General features: G+C 55.6%; 1 protein-coding gene across 3 annotated transcripts in view; it reads left to right on the top strand.

Annotated features, from left to right (window-relative positions):
- Positions 1-15,344, top strand: part of RPTOR (regulatory associated protein of MTOR complex 1) — a 342,816-nt gene that overhangs the window by 122,562 nt on the left and 204,910 nt on the right. The window contains exon 1 of one of the 3 annotated variants that reach the window (XM_070060174.1): positions 6,460-6,527. The exons of the other annotated variants lie outside the window; for them this stretch is intronic. The gene's annotated coding sequence lies outside the window, so the exon portion shown is untranslated. Of the gene's footprint in view, positions 1-6,459; positions 6,528-15,344 lie in introns of those variants that run through there. 3 annotated transcript variants of the gene reach the window in all.

The raw sequence follows: 15,344 nt of genomic DNA, 5'->3' as shown, positions 1-15,344 counted from the left end.
CTGCTGTGAGCCCCAGGTTGGTTGGCACTGGCTGCGGTAGCCCCAGGACCAGCGCGCCCGTGGTCGACCCGCCTGCCTTTCTGGAGAGCGCAGCTCGAAGTCTGCCCTCTGCTCCAGCCTCTGGATCCACTGATAAAAGCCACTGGTTATTTGGTGACCTGTGCGAGGAAAGCAGGATTTTGGATCCCTCTGTGTTCTCAGTTTGAACCGTAATTCACTTCCTTCCGCCTTCGGCAGGTCCTCGGGGCGCGTCACCCTCGGACCTGGCACTGTGGCGGGCGGCTGACCGCTGGAAGGTGTTGCCGGGCGAGCTCCGTTAGGACGGCCCAGCTGGCTTCACCACGTGTGTTGGCACAGCTGAGCTGTTAACTGCAGGGACATGGTTTTCAATTTAGGAGTTGAGAAATTTGTTGTCCAGAACAAACTTCCTTTGTTGGGTCTTCCGAATCTGCGCCTGCTCTGGTACTCCCTGTCCGTGCCCTCGCCATCTCCCTAGCAGTGTGGGAGTGGCCCCAGTGTCTCCCACATTCCCCCCACTCTTAAGTCCCGTGGCTTCCCCTCCTAAATCCATCTCCCTCTGTTTGACCCCGGCCTGTCAGTGGGTTCGCCGTCCTCACCTGTCTTCCGGGTACTGACATAGCCCTGCTCCCTGCAGCCCCTCCCACGCAGGCTCTGCACCCTGGACAGCTCACTCTGCCCGGAGGGTTGCCTGGACACTGTGGGAAAGTGTAGATTCTTGCTTGAAGAAGAATGGTTACTCTTTGCACACCGTTCATTCATTTGTTCGTTTTTCATATGGAAAACAGATTTCTCACACCCCTCTGTGCTCCAGGACGGCTCAGGGCTGGGCTGGGACTGACGGGGGCCTGGGTGAGGTCAGGAAGCCGAGGGCCCTGCAGAGCCCTGATGGCCTGCTTCTTCAGCTGTGCTCTCTCTGCCCCTTGCTTCTCCAAGCAAGGGGACAGCAGCAGGAGACCCAGCCGCGGTGGCCTCTCTCACGCCGTGGACTGCGTGCACCAGCACGCGGTGCAGAGCCCGAGGAGGCACTCCGAGGGCTCGTCTGTGCTGCAGGCAGTGCGTGGTGGACGCAGTCTTACGTGTGCCGGTATATGACGACGGTTGAGAAAAATGCCTCTGTGTGTTTAAAATTGATGAATTCACCTTATTTGAAAGGTCGAGAGGGAGAGAAGGGGCAGAGCTTCCGTCTGCTGGTCTATTCGCTGATACCTGCAGTAGCTGGGGCTGGGCCGGGCCGCAGCCAGGAGCCCGGGGTTCAGTGCGGGCTGCCCACGAAGGCGGCAGGGAGCCCTCCTGCCCCGTCACCTGCGGCCCTGAGTGACTGCATTAACAGGTGGCTGGAGCGGGTGAAGCTGGGCTCGACCCTGGGCACTCTGGAATGTGCGTGTTCCAAGCTGTGTCTTGACCGCGGACGTGTGTGGTTCTTAACCTGCTGATACTATAGCTCTGTCTTGAAGGCACACCATTTACAACAGAAACCGCCTGAACAAGATGCATTCGTTTGTGACTGCAAAAGGTTAGAAGCCATTTTAACGCGTAGCAGACACCAGACTGCTCTCCAGGGGGCAAGGCCCAGTGCCTGACACGGCTGAGTCCCAGGTCGCACTGTCCTGGGAAAAGCAGAGTACGAGGAGCGCTGCCTTGTAAGTGAAAAAGACCAGCAAGAACGAAGAGAAGCACGCATCTCCGTGACTTTAAAGACAACACGCAGGGCACATGGACGCGGAGCTCTGTAACCGCATAGTTTGCACTTCGCACTGTGGAGCCCGTCGGTATTTTGCGTACGCAGAAAAAAAGAAGCCACTGAGAACTGGAGTTGCCGACATCAGGAACACCACCAAAGAGCGTGGGCCGGAGCTGGGCCCTGCGCGCCTCAGCCGTGAGCAGCTGCGCGTCCCTGGTGCAGTGCCTGCTCTCCCGCAGGGGCCGGGTGGTGGCTCCAGAACCTCGCGCTGTGTGCCGTGGCCCAGGCGTGGAGCCAGCAGAGCGAGGCCAGTGCGAGTGGACCGTGGTGGCTGCCCCCGCGGCAGGCCCGGGCTCCTGGCCCCGTCTCCAGCAGGAGGGCCGGGAAGATGTCCACAGGCTGGGCCTCGCACGTGGGGCCGCTGGGCCTCGTGCCAGAGCGTGAGGACGTGCTCCAGACTGAAACCAGTGCGGCACGGCAGCGAGCCCGAAGCAGTGCGGCACCCAGGTCCCGGCTGCTCGCAGAGGACACCGAGAGATTTTGATTCTCGAATGATATAAAGGATTGAACAATGAGTGTGAAGAGAAAGGCTACCCTGAAGCTTACTGAGAGAAACAGGCCTGCCGGCCCCTGGTTTACTTCCCGAATGCCTACCATGGGCAGCTGGGATTAGGAGCTGAGTCCAGGTTTCTGGTGTCGGTGGCAGGAATTCAGTAATCGGAGCCATTACCTGCCACTTTCCATGGTCTACACTGGCAGGAACCTGGGGTCTGGAGCTGGAGCCAGCAGTCAAACCCAGGCACTCTAGTGTGGGCTGCGGGTGTCTTAGCCGCCAGGCCAAATACACACTCCACGCAGTGTGAGGGTTCTACCAAGTTTTATTTATTCTTATGTTTTTGAAAGGAAGAGTGATGGGGGAGGGGGGAGACAGACATTGAGATTGAGAGATTGAGATCTTCCATCCCTGAATCATTCCTCAAATGCGCAAAGCAGTCTGGGCGGGGGTTGGCCAAAGCCAGGAGCCCAGAACTCAATGCTGGTATCCCGTGTGGGAACAGGGACCCAAGTGTTCGAGCCATCCCGTGCTGCCTTCCAGGGTGTGTATTAGCAGGAAGCTGTGTCTGAAGCAGAGCAAGGCCTGGACCGGGACTCCGAGAGCGGATGTGGGAGTTACTGCTGTGCCAATGCCTGCCCTCCCAGTGTGGTTGTAATTTGCATTATTGTTGCTGTAAGTGAAGGTGAATCCTCTTGTGTATTTAAGAGCCGGTTCCTTATCTTTCGCTATGAATGATCTGTTCACGCCTTTGGCCTGTTTGTTGGTAGCATCACTTTAGCTTCTGTAACTTGTATGCTCATAAGCTCCTTGTGCCGGACTGCCCCGGCTGTGGAGCTCCTTCAGCTGGTCTAGCCGCCACGTGTAATGCCGGTGTCCCATACGAGCACAGTTCAGGTCCTAGCTATTCCACTTCCGGTCTAGCTACCAGCAGTAATGTACCTGGGAAAGCACTGGAAGATGGCCCAAGCATTTGGGTCTCTGGCGCCCACTTCGGAGACCCTGATGGAGCTCCTGGCTTTGACCTGGCCCGGAGTTAGCCATTGTGGCCATACGGGGCACTGAACCAGCCGGTGGAAGATCTCTCTGTAGTGCTGCCTTTCAAATAAATCTGTTTTAAAAAGATAAAGCTGCAGCCCTTCTGAGAGCAGAATACAGAGCTTCCAGTAAGGGCCACGTCTCTCCTCACTGTCAGACTCTCCGGGGATGGTGACGGTGGTTTCTAGGGAGGTCAAGATATGATCTGGGCAGCCGTCTGCCAGAGGTTTCTCAGGGGGGACCCAGACCTCCCGTGCCTCTCCATCCCCCCGACCCTCCAGTGCTGTTTATTTATGAGTGTCTCTGTGATTCGAGCTGGCTGTAGCGAGCAGGCGTTTGGTCTCGCGGCTGTGACACCCGAGTCTCACGTTGGAGAGCCTGAGTTTGATTCCCTGATCCAGCACTTGACTCCCAGCAGCTTCCCATCAGAGCAGTCTCTGCCACCCACACGGGTTGGGTTCCCAGCTTCCAAATCCAGCCCCAGCCTAGCCGAGCCCCGAGGTCTAGGTAATGAGACTTGAACCAGTGATGGCGGCATCCTCTGTCTCGGTGTGGTCTCTGCCTCTCAAATACACTAATAATAATTTTAAAAATATTTCTGCATAATATAGAATATCTTATCTACCTGAAGCTAGGGCACTGGACCAAGTGGTTTCTTTGCTTCTGAAAAATAAAACGAACCAAATGTGGCCATAGTTACAGAGTGCCTCCTGTCACAGATGTAGTCATGGTTACAGAGTGTCTCCTGTCACAGATGTGGTCATGGTTACAGTGTGTCTCCTGTCACAGATGTGGTCATGGTCACAGAGTGTCTCCTGTCACAGATGTGGTCATGGTTACAGAGTGTCTGCTGTCACAGATGTAGTCATGGTTACAGTGTCTCCTGTCACAGATGTAGTCATGGTTACAGTGTCTCCTGTCACAGATGTGGTCATGGTTACAGAGTGTCTCCTGTCACAGATGTGGTCATGGTGACAGAGTGTCTGCTGTCACAGATGTGGTCATGGTGACAGAGTGTCTCCTGTCACAGATGTGTTCATGGTCACAGAGTGTCTCCTGTCACAGATGTGGTCATGGTCACAGTGTCTCCTGTCACAGATGTAGTCATGGTTACAGTGTGTCTCCTGTCACAGATGTGGTCATGGTTACAGAGTGTCTCCTGTCACAGATGTGCTCATGGTTACAGAGTGTCTCCTGTCACAGATATAGTCATGGTTACAGAGTGTCTCCTGTCACAGATGTGGTCATGGTGACAGAGTGTCTGCTGTCACAGATGTAGTCATGGTTACAGTGTCTCCTGTCACAGATGTAGTCATGGTTACAGAGTGTCTCCCGTGCACAGATGTGGTCATGGTTACAGAGTGTCTCCCGTGCACAGATGTAGTCATGGTTACAGAGTGTCTCCCGTGCACAGATGTGGTCATGGTGACAGAGTGTCTGCTGTCACAGATGTAGTCATGGTTACAGTGTCTCCTGTCACAGATGTAGTCATGGTTACAGTGTCTCCTGTCACAGATGTAGTCATGGTTACAGAGTGTCTCCCGTGCACAGATGTGGTCATGGTTACAGAGTGTCTCCCGTGCACAGATGTAGTCATGGTTACAGAGTGTCTCCTGTCACAGATGTGGTCATGGTCACAGAGTGTCTCCTGTCACAGATGTAGTCATGGTTACAGTGTCTCCTGTCACAGATGTGGTCATGGTTACAGTGTCTCCTGTGCACAGATGTAGTCATGGTTACAGAGTGTCTCCCGTGCACAGATGTAGTCATGGTTACAGTGTCTCCTGTCACAGATGTGGTCATGGTTACAGAGTGTCTCCCGTGCACAGATGTGGTCATGGTTACAGAGTGTCTTCTGTCACAGATGTAGTCATGGTTACAGTGTCTCCTGTCACAGATGTGCTCATGGTTACAGAGTGTCTCCCGTGCACAGATGTGGTCATGGTCACAGAGTGTCTCCTGTCACAGATGTAGTCATGGTTACAGTGTCTCCTGTCACAGATGTGGTCATGGTTACAGTGTCTCCTGTCACAGATGTGGTCATGGTTACAGAGTGTCTCCTGTCACAGATGTGCTCATGGTTACAGAGTGTCTCCTGTCACAGATGTAGTCATGGTTACAGAGTGTCTCCTGTCACAGATGTGGTCATGGTTACAGTGTCTCCTGTCACAGATGTGGTCATGGTCACAGAGTGTCTCCTGTCACAGATATAGTCATGGTTACAGAGTGTCTCCCGTGCACAGATGTGGTCATGGTTACAGAGTGTCTTCTGTCACAGATGTAGTCATGGTTACAGTGTCTCCTGTCACAGATGTGGTCATGGTTACAGAGTGTCTCCCGTGCACAGATGTAGTCATGGTTACAGAGTGTCTCCTGTCACAGATGTGGTCATGGTTACAGAGTGTCTCCTGTCACAGATGTAGTCATGGTTACAGTGTCTCCTGTCACAGATGTAGTCATGGTTACAGAGTGTCTCCTGTGCACAGATGTGGTCATGGTTACAGAGTGTCTCCCGTGCACAGATGTAGTCATGGTTACAGAGTGTCTCCTGTGTCCCCAGATGGAGCTTGCATGACATGATCAGCTCATTTAATCCTCACAGCAGCCCTATCGTAGTTGCAACCATTATTCCCAGTTCACAGAGTGGGAGCCTGCGACTTCCTGTCTGTGTCTAGCGCAGTCACACCCTATAATACAGCCAGGGCTCTGCACAGGAAGGAGGGGCGGTGCCTTCTCGGTGCTCTCGTGCGCCGCTGGTGTCTGCCTAATTCAGATCTCTGCAGAGGATCAATCCCGCAAAGTGTCCTCCTGCGAAGGGTGCAAAGGAGGAAGATTCTCTACTCCTGAGGTCACGTGTCGGAAGCACTCTGCTAAATAGAAAGAGGTGCTTGCTTGGCTGTTACAATATTAGATTTATGAGAGAATAAGTGGTTAGGTCCCCAGCCTAGCCATGTGATTCCTGAGCTCTTTGTGCCCTTAAATGTAATTTGTTTTAAATCTCGAGTGAGATTTATGTTAATGGGAAGCCCTAAAAGCAGAGACTGGGAGGGTTAAAGTCACACAGCTTATTGGATCTATCAATTCTACTTAGAACTCTTGTGTTTGTTCTCCCGTAACCGAGGAGTGGAATCCGTTTGTCTGTGTCTTCCGTAAGGTCAGAGCAGCCGGTGCTGGGCGTCCTGCCGCCTGAGCCCTCTGCTGCCCTCCCCTCACCGGCAGGCTCTGTTTCTGCAGGTGAGGCGCTGGCCAAGCCTTGCAGGCAGCGTCTGGCTGACCTCTGCCAGGCTTCGGATCCCCACAGTCTGGTTCGTGTTTGGCCTTTGTTAATCTTCATCCTGGTTCTTTCTCTGGTCCCTCCTCCCAGCGGCCCCCGTCCTTCAGATTGTCATTCTCACTGTGGGCGGGGCCCGCTGTGTCGCTCATGGCTGGCAGAAGTAGCTGCCCGTGCTGCTCCCTGTGCTCCGTGTGTCTCGTTTCCTGAGTTGCACGCTGGGGTCTCATTGCAGTGATTTGCTGGTCTCTGCCCTTCCCCACCCTGCACTCTCCCGTGGTGTGCACTTAGCGGCCCTGTCCCCGTGCCATGGCACAGCCACAGAGTCAGAGCCAAGAAGAAAGGAGGTGAGAAGGGCCCATGCCGCGTATGCTGGTTATTTCTGGCTGCCACCTGTTTTAGGTCTCCGGGTTTAAGCTTTAAACTGTGCAGTGAAGTGAGAGGGACAGTGAGCCGTGGGAGCTCTAATGGGATGACGGGGTGTGCCTGTGTCTTCGGTTCACCGCCACATTCATTGCGGTGGCTGTGCCAGGCCTTTGTCTCCAAGGGCATGGCCGACTCAGTGGCCTGGCGCCTCCGAAGCTTCCCTACCCACGCACACCTGGCAGCCAGCTCCTTCTCCGGCCCCACGCCCAGAGCTTTGCCAGGGTGACTGTGTTGTCATTCTTTGTTGTGCCTTTGGCGCTAAACACTGTGTATCTGAACGTTTTAAGTTATGCTTTATGATGCTGACATAGAGCCGGTGGCACTCGTTCACGCTCTGCGTGAAGCGGCCATTAGTCCGCGTGAGTCGATGTGTTCGGTGCCGTAGGAAATGCTGAGACAGAGCGGTCAGTGAGGCGTCCTCTGCAGCCACTGCTGCCTCTGGAGTTGGTGCTGGGAGCTGCACAGAATGACGGGGAGGGGCCGGCGCTGTGGCGTAGCGGGTACCGCTGCCTGTGGCGCCAGAATCCCTTACGGGCACTGGTTCGAGTCCCGGCTGCTCCTCTTCCGATCCAGCTCTCTGCTGTGGCCTGGGAAAGCAGCAGAAGATGGCCAAGTGCTTGGGTTCTTGCAGCCACGTGGAGGCCCGGAAGAAGAAGCTGCTGGCTCCTGGCTTCGGATCAGTGCAGCTCCGGCTGTTGCAGCCATCTGGGGCGTGAACCAGCGGATGGAAGACCTCTCTCTCTCTCTCTCTCTGCTTTTCCTTCTCTCTATATATAACTCTTTCAAATAAATAAATAAATCTTAAAAAAAAAAAAAAAGAGAAACCGCTGCAAGCGTGAGGGGCCCTCAGGAGAGTGGGGCCGCTGGCCTGTGTTTCGGAGGCATCTACCGCAGGTGGCAGGGGCGCTGTACGGAGGGGTGGGCCTGGCAGCAAAGCAAGGAGAAGAGCTGAGGAGGCCGTGAGGCCGGGAGGAGGCAGCGGATCAGCTGGGGGCTTCTCCTCCCTGGTGACCTCGTGCCTGCGACATCAGGTCCGTAAACTCTCGGTGCCCGAGCTGTGTTGGCCGGGTGCCGGGACCGTTCGGAGAGTTTGGTGTGTTAACTCAGTCCTCACAACAGCACAGAATCGTGCAGCTGACGAGCTGGCTGCCGCCTTGCACTGTCACGCTGCCTTTTCTTTCTGCACCACCACACGGAAGGTGTGTGTGACGGCTGAGGTCAGTCCTGGATGAATCTCCCTCCTGTGACAGAATGGCTGCCGTACCTCGCATGATCACATCCTAACGGTTGTTTTCAAGGGAGAGAGGAAGAGGAGGCTGCTCCAGAGGCCCGTGGTTGATACCCAGGGGGCTTTCAGCCTCTCGTGCTGTGTGAGCCGGGAGGAGGGGCTGGCGCAGCCTTCCTCCCGCCCCTCCCTCTGTGGTCGGTTTTGCTGCTCCTGTTACTGAAGCGCTGTCTCCAGGGCTGTGGCAGGTGTCGGCCCTGGTTCTCAGCCGCTCAGGGCTGCTGCCCATCTTAGCCCTAGGGGGCAGGGCATCCACCCGGGGGGGGCCTTTCTCTACTTTACTCAAAAGCACCTGGGGGGGGGGCGAGGAGGTGGCCCCGTGGAGGCCTGTTGTGCGCAGCAGCAGGGACTTGCTGTTCTGACTGATTGCAGTTAATCAGTGTCAGATTCTGCAGCAGACACAGGACTTCAAGTGTTTGCCATCAGAGGGTTTCCTGTGCTTGGAGGTGTCTGCAGCATTCTGGGGGTGATGGGGTCACCTCCTGAGGCCAGCGCGGGGGAGGCGAGTCAGCAGAGGAACTGGCTCACCGCTAGGTCGCTCCTGGGGGAGGTGCTTCTGCATCGCGAGTCTGTGTGATGAATGATTTATTTACTCACAGAAGCTGTGAGGTCCCCTGTGGGGAGGACTTCCTGCCTGGAGTGGGAGTCAGCTCCTCCGCCCCCCACCCCCCATGCCCCATGCCCTGTCTTCCCCGAAGCCATTGCGGGGCGCTCGGCCCCACCAATGCCATCAGAGGAGGTGGTGTGGCCAGGAGCGCTTTGTAGCTGCAGGTTACCCGGTTAGGAGGGGTTTACTGCCAAATACGGGGTCACGGGAGGTGGGCGTGGTGCAGTGACAACAGAAGTAAGTGTGATTGGAGACAGGTGTCCGGCTTGACAGGGCTCATTCGCTTTGTACCGTTACCGGTGACGCTGGAGAGGGTTTTGAGACCTGCCCGTGGCACCAGGTGTGGTCATCTTGCAGGGGACGGGGGGGTCCATCGTTGCTAACACACAGGTGGGCTCTTTCCCTGTCAGGTAGCTTCTCGAAATGTGTGTGTCTCGGGGAAGTGCTTCATGCCAGCAACTTTGAGTCAGATGAACAAACTGCCAATTTTGCCATTTACTTTATATGTAAGAGCATTCTACAGGGGTTTCTTTTAATCATGGAAACTTTTTGGAACGCTGTGTGCTTCTTTATTTGTTTTTGTGGCTTAGCTTTGTTGGTTTTAAATGTCTCATGGGAAGTTCCAGCGCTCGCCCCTTCCCGTCACCAGCTCCTTTCCAGCCTTCCCTGTGAGGGGCTTCGCCGCTTCACGGGCGGCAGCGTGAGAGCCGAGCGCATTTTCCTTGGGAGGTTTGGGGACCCACACGCGCAGGTTTCTGTTAGTATTTCCACGAACTTTTTGAAGACTCCTTGTCTGCTGCCGTCACTCCCCTGGCTTATTTTGTAGCAAATTCCAAGCACCATGTCGTCTCATCTATAAATATTTCTGTGTGTCTCTAGAGATAAACCTGACTGGTAAACAGGTGCAGGCCTCACGGGCACGCTGACACCTTTATTTAAATCAGGACACGGAGGTGACTGAATTGTGACTGATTGCTCTGCTAATCCAAAGAACTGATCTGGGAGTCTGTCCCCACCGCACCTGCTCTGTGCCTCTGTCTGTCTCTGCCTGCAGTTTGCTGGCCGAAGAAGTCAGACTGGGTGTGTGGACTGCCCCGCCCCTCCGCGGGAAGCCGCTCTGGCCTCTGAATTTCCTGTGCCTGTAGATGTGACCAGAGGCCTGACCACGTTGCGGCCAGCGGGCGTTCCTGGGTGGGGCTGTCTGGGTTTGGGCTATTGAGGATCCCAGCCTGACTCTGATCATTAGAGGCTGCACAGAGGGCACCGTGGTGTTCCTGTTCCCCACGTGTGTTAGCTAATGTCATGATAGTGATCATGTCCCCCACATGTGTGTTAGCTGATGTCATGATAGTGATCATGTCCCCCACACGTGTGTTAGCTGATGGCATGATAGTGATCATGTCCCCCACGTGTGTGTTAGCTGATGGCGTGATAGTGATCATGTCCTCCCCACATGTGTGTTAGCTGATGGCACGATAGTGATCATGTCCTCCACATGTGTGTTAGCTGATGGCGTGATAGTGATCATGTCCCCCACATGTGTGTTAGCTGATGGCACGATGGTGATCATGTCCTCCACACGTGTGTTAGCTGATGGCATGATAGTGATCATGTCCCCCACACGTGTGTTAGCTGATGGCATGATAGTGATCATGTCCCCCACGTGTGTGTTAGCTGATGGCACGATAGTGATCATGTCCCCCACATGTGTGTTAGCTGATGGCATATTAGTGATCATGTCCCCCACATGTGTGTTAGCTGATGGCACCGCAGTGTTCCAGTTCCCCACGTGTGTGTCAGGTGATGGCATGGGAATGGTCCTGAGGGTCTCCATGTGCATTAGCTGATGGTGTGGTGGTGACCCTGTCATTCCCCATGTGATGGTGTGGGGGTGGTCCTGTCTGTCGTTCCCACACGTGTGTTAGCTGATGGCGTGGCGGTGTTCATGTTGTTCCCACACGTGTGTGTTGGCTGATGGCGTGGGGTGGTCCTGTCTGTCGTTCCCACACGTGTGTGTTCGCTGATGGCGTGGGGTGGTCCTGTCATTCCCCGTGTTTGCTAGCTGGGCTGTGTCCTTAAAGAGAAACGTCCTTCCGCAGTTATCTGGAGAGTTTGAGGTACGGTTCTTGTAGCAGAATCAGGATCAGTACGCATCTACCTTCCAAGTGCCGAGTGGGCTTTCCCCAGAGACAAGGATGGGGGCGTGCATGGGTTAGAGCCCTGCTGCTCACTCTGTGTGCCTCTGTGCTCACTCTGTGAGCGCCGCGCCGGCTCCTTGTTGGTCTTTTCTGGTGTGGGCTCCATTGCGTCCGGACACCCCGTGCTCACTTGTGCATTTTCTGCCTAAGGCCTGGAACCAGCCTGGCTCTTGGGGTGGGGCTGGGGTCCTGGTTTCTTCCAGTGGAAAGTGGTGCGTAGAGAATTTAATCTGGGTTCCAGGAGTGCTCAGAGCTCACATGCAGTCCGTGTGTGTGATTGGCAGATAAGTCTGTCACGGGCTCCTAGTGATGGTGGCTCGGGGTTCTGACCTAACCTCGGGCTTGTGCAGTGTCTGCGTTCTCCTCGCTCTTCAGAGTGTGCGCGGACCCGCCTCAGTGACCTGTTTCCTTCTTCCTGAGCTGCACACCGCCCCAGTGTCTTTCGGAAAACTGCAGCGAGGTGCTTGGGGCGCAGACACGGCTAACCCCGCCGTGCCGCAGTGTCCGTCTCTCTGCTCTCAAGGGATGTTCTCAGCAGCACTAATTCTGCTGCTGGTACGTAGGATCCTTGTGCATCTGAAGTTAAAGACGCAATGCCAGGAACGTTGGAAGCGATTACTCGTGCGTGCTCTGCCCCGTGTCCTCCTTCCTCGTGTAGGACGGTCGGCATTTTGCTGAGCGTCCGCACACAGAAGCACGCGTGCCCATTCCCATGTGTGTTCATGGACACACATTTGCTCCTCTGCATGTAAACATACAAGGCTACTTTGAAAAGTTCATGAAGGGGCAGCAAGCCAGCCGCCACGTGGGGCACTCGCATCCCAGTGCCTAGTTGGAGTGCGGGCTCCTCCACTCCTAATGCTCGCGTGCTGCTCATGCGTATCCTGAGAGGCAGTAGATAACGGCTTAGGCACCTGCTGCCCATGTGGAAGACCCAGATGGCATTCCTGAGCCCTGTTTGGCCTGACCCAGCCTTGGCTGTGTGGGCATTTAGGCAGTGAACCAGTGGATGGAAGATCTCACTGTCTCTTTCTGTTGCTTTCTCTCTCTCTGTTGCTCTCACACTCCGTCACTCTGTCTTTCAAATAAATAAAAACAGTTCATGGAAAAATAGAATGAAGAGAATGTGCATTTTTAAAGTACACTTGTATTATACATATTTTTATTTTTTTTTAAGAGTTATTTATAAGGGCCAGCACCGTGGCATGGCGGGTAAAGCCACCACCTGCAGTGCCATATGGGCACTGGTTTGAGTCCCAGCTGCTCCACTTCCAATCCAGCTCTCTGCTACGGCCTGGGAAAGCAGCAGCAGATGGCCCAAGTTCCTGGGCCCCCTGCACCCGCTTGGGAAGACCCGGAGAAAGCTCCTGGCTCCTGGCTTCGGATCGGCGCAGCTCCGGTTGTTGTGGCCAATTGGGGAGTGGACCAACGGATGGAAGACCTCTCTCTCTCTCTCTCTCTCTTTCTGCCTCTCCTCTCTCTGTGTAACTGTGATTTTCTAATAAAAAATAAAAAAGATTTATTTCTATATTTGAAAGGCAGAGTTAGAGAGGCAGAGGCAGAGAGAGAGATCCTCCATCCACTGGTTCACTCCCCAAAAGACCGCAACAGCTGGAGCTGTGGCATTCTGAAGCCAGGAGCTTCTTCCAGTCTCCCGTGCGGGTGCAGGGGCCCAAGGACTTGGACCATCTTCCAGTGCTTTCCCAGGCCGTAGCAGAGAGCGAGACCAGAAGAAGAGCATCCGGGACTTGAACCAGCGCCCATATGGGATACCGGCACTGTGGGCGGCAGCTTTACCTGCTACTCCACAGTACCAGCCCCGGATTATACATGTTTTTCTCCACCTTGCTTCTTTGGCGGTATTAGGTTGGAATCCCGTGTCCTCATTAGGATCAGGTTTCTCCAGGCAGCACCGTTGACGTTTGAGCCGGCAGTCTGTTCTGCGGCGATGGTGTTCCCCGCAGAGTGGGGGAGTGCTGGCTGTTCAGCAGGGCCTCCAGCCTTCCCCCTTTAGGTACCAAGAGGCCCCCTGCCTCCCAGCGCGACCACCGCGTCTGCCAAGTCCCGGCTGGGATCGGCGTTTCTTGTGGCCACCAGCGGGGCTCCCAGCAGGTTTGTGGAGACTGCGGGAGCCCCATGTTCCTGGGGTTAGATCCCTTCCAGAAGCCATAGACCTGGAATAGCAAATCAGCCAGTCTAGTTCTCTTCTGCCCATTTTGCAAATTAAGGAAGGAATGAGAAATTTTTATTGAATAATACATAAAGACAAGAGAGGCAATGGTCTACAAATTTCTTTTTTTTTTTTTTTAAAGATTTATTTATTTGAGATGCAGAGTTACAGACAGAGGGAGAGACAGAGAGAAAGGTCCTCCATCTGCTGGTTCACCCCCAAAATGGTCGCAATGGCGGAGGAGGTGGGCCTATCTGAAACCAGAAGTCAGGAGCTTCTTCCAGGTCTCCCACGTGGTTACAGGGGCCCGAGCAGTTGGACCATCTTCTACTGCTGTCGCAGTCCATTAACTGGGAGCTGGGATGGAAGTGGATCAGCCGGGACGTGAACTGGCGCCTAAGCTGCAGGTGGAAGCTTAGCCCACTTTGCCACAGTGCTGGCCCCTACAGACTTCTTGTAAAACCGCTCTTACTGGGAAGATCCATGTGTTCAGTCACCTTGACCTTCTAGTTCCTGTGTGTCAGCGTTTGTGGTTTCTGCCCACAGTGTGTGTGGACGCGCACCACGCGGAGACCCTCCCCCCCACCAGTGTGCCCAGTGTGCCGCAGGTGCAGCCACCCCCCCACACAGGTGGAAAGCCGGCTGTGTGCTTGGGCGGCAGCGGGAGGAAGCCTGGCACGTTGCCCAGGACTAGTGAGACAGGCAGAGCTGCGTGCCAGGAAACCAGCAGGTGAGAGGCAGCCTGGGGCAGCGTCTCCTCTGACGTCAGCGCAGAGGCAGGGGTGCCGAGGGGAGGTCAGGGCGGCTGCCCAGCCTGCAGCTCCGGAGCTCTTGGCTGCATGTGGAAGCTGGGCTGCCCTGTCAGACAGCATCTCATTGCTTTGAAATGTAAATAAACAGGGCATCAGGAACGCTGCGAGCTGAAGGTGGGGCTCACAGGTCGGTCCCGGCCTCCCTGTGCTCCGGCGTTGCGGCTCTCGGTTTGCTGCTGCTGTGCGCTGGACACCTCCTCTGGGCTCCGTGCAGGGTGGAGGCCGTGGGACAGGGCAGAAGGCAGCAGCTGCCTCTTGCCCAGGAATCCCCCTGGCGGACGGCTCCCCCTTGAGCCGCCTCTTCGCTGGGTCCCTGGGGTGGAGCTGCAGGTTTGTTCCAATGCTGCTCTGCTGGCCGGTTGGGCAGAGGGGGGCCTCGTGCTGGGTGTTACTCGCTGTTTGTGTTAAAGATGGGATGTCCCTGTCCAGCACGTAGTTTCTCACTGCTGACACCTGGGACTGCTGGGAGAGAGCTTGTCCTCCCAGGGTGTCTCCCTGGGCCCCAGCAGCGGAGCAGGGCAGGCCTGTGTCCTGGTGCCAGACCTGGTGCCTTCCCTTCCCTTCCACGCAGCCTGTAAGTGGCTGGTGGTCACCTCCTGTCCCAGCAGGCAGGTGAGTGAGTACCGAGAGCTCAGGCAATGAGCAGCTGTTGATCAGGACTGGGGTGGCCCAGCCTTCACGTGAGGAGAGAGTGGTTCCCCGAGGCCCTGGGCGTTGGTTGGAGACCACGTGGCAGAAGTTGGCAGCGACGTGTGATGTGGGTTTGTTATGATCCGCAAGTGCACTGCGGCGTGGAGGCGGCCTCTCCAACTTGGGTGGGGCTGGGCTGTTCCTGGGGGAAGGGCCCACCCAGCACGTGGACAGCCAGGTTGGAGCAAGAGGGGCCATAAGCCATAAGCACATTGGCACCGCCAGAGAGATGAGGCTCTGGTCTCTGCTCTCTGCTGGCCCAGTTTGCAAAAACCCGAGAAAGCTCCTGGTTCTCCTGGTGCTGCAGGCCATCTTTGGCGAGTCTGCCGTGGGCCGGCGGTGTGACCTGATCGGGTTCCTCACCCTCCCCGTGCCTCTCTTCCTGTCCGTTAGGCAGCAGTGATGGGAGCTCGTTTGGTGTGGTGCTGCCCACTGTGAGGACCAGGGTGCTGCTCCCCTCCCGCGTCTTCTCTGAGTGGCTCACAGGCCCCAGGGCACCCTGACCTGCATTTCCGCCTGTCACCCCTATGGCCACACACATAGGCAGGGTCGGTATCTGTGCTGTTTGAAAGCGGAGTAAACTGTGGCTGGC

Source organism: Oryctolagus cuniculus, chromosome 17 (assembly GCF_964237555.1).
Source record: "Oryctolagus cuniculus chromosome 17, mOryCun1.1, whole genome shotgun sequence".
Lineage (NCBI taxonomy): Eukaryota > Metazoa > Chordata > Mammalia > Lagomorpha > Leporidae > Oryctolagus > Oryctolagus cuniculus.
This window is presented reverse-complemented; position numbering and strand designations above follow the sequence as displayed.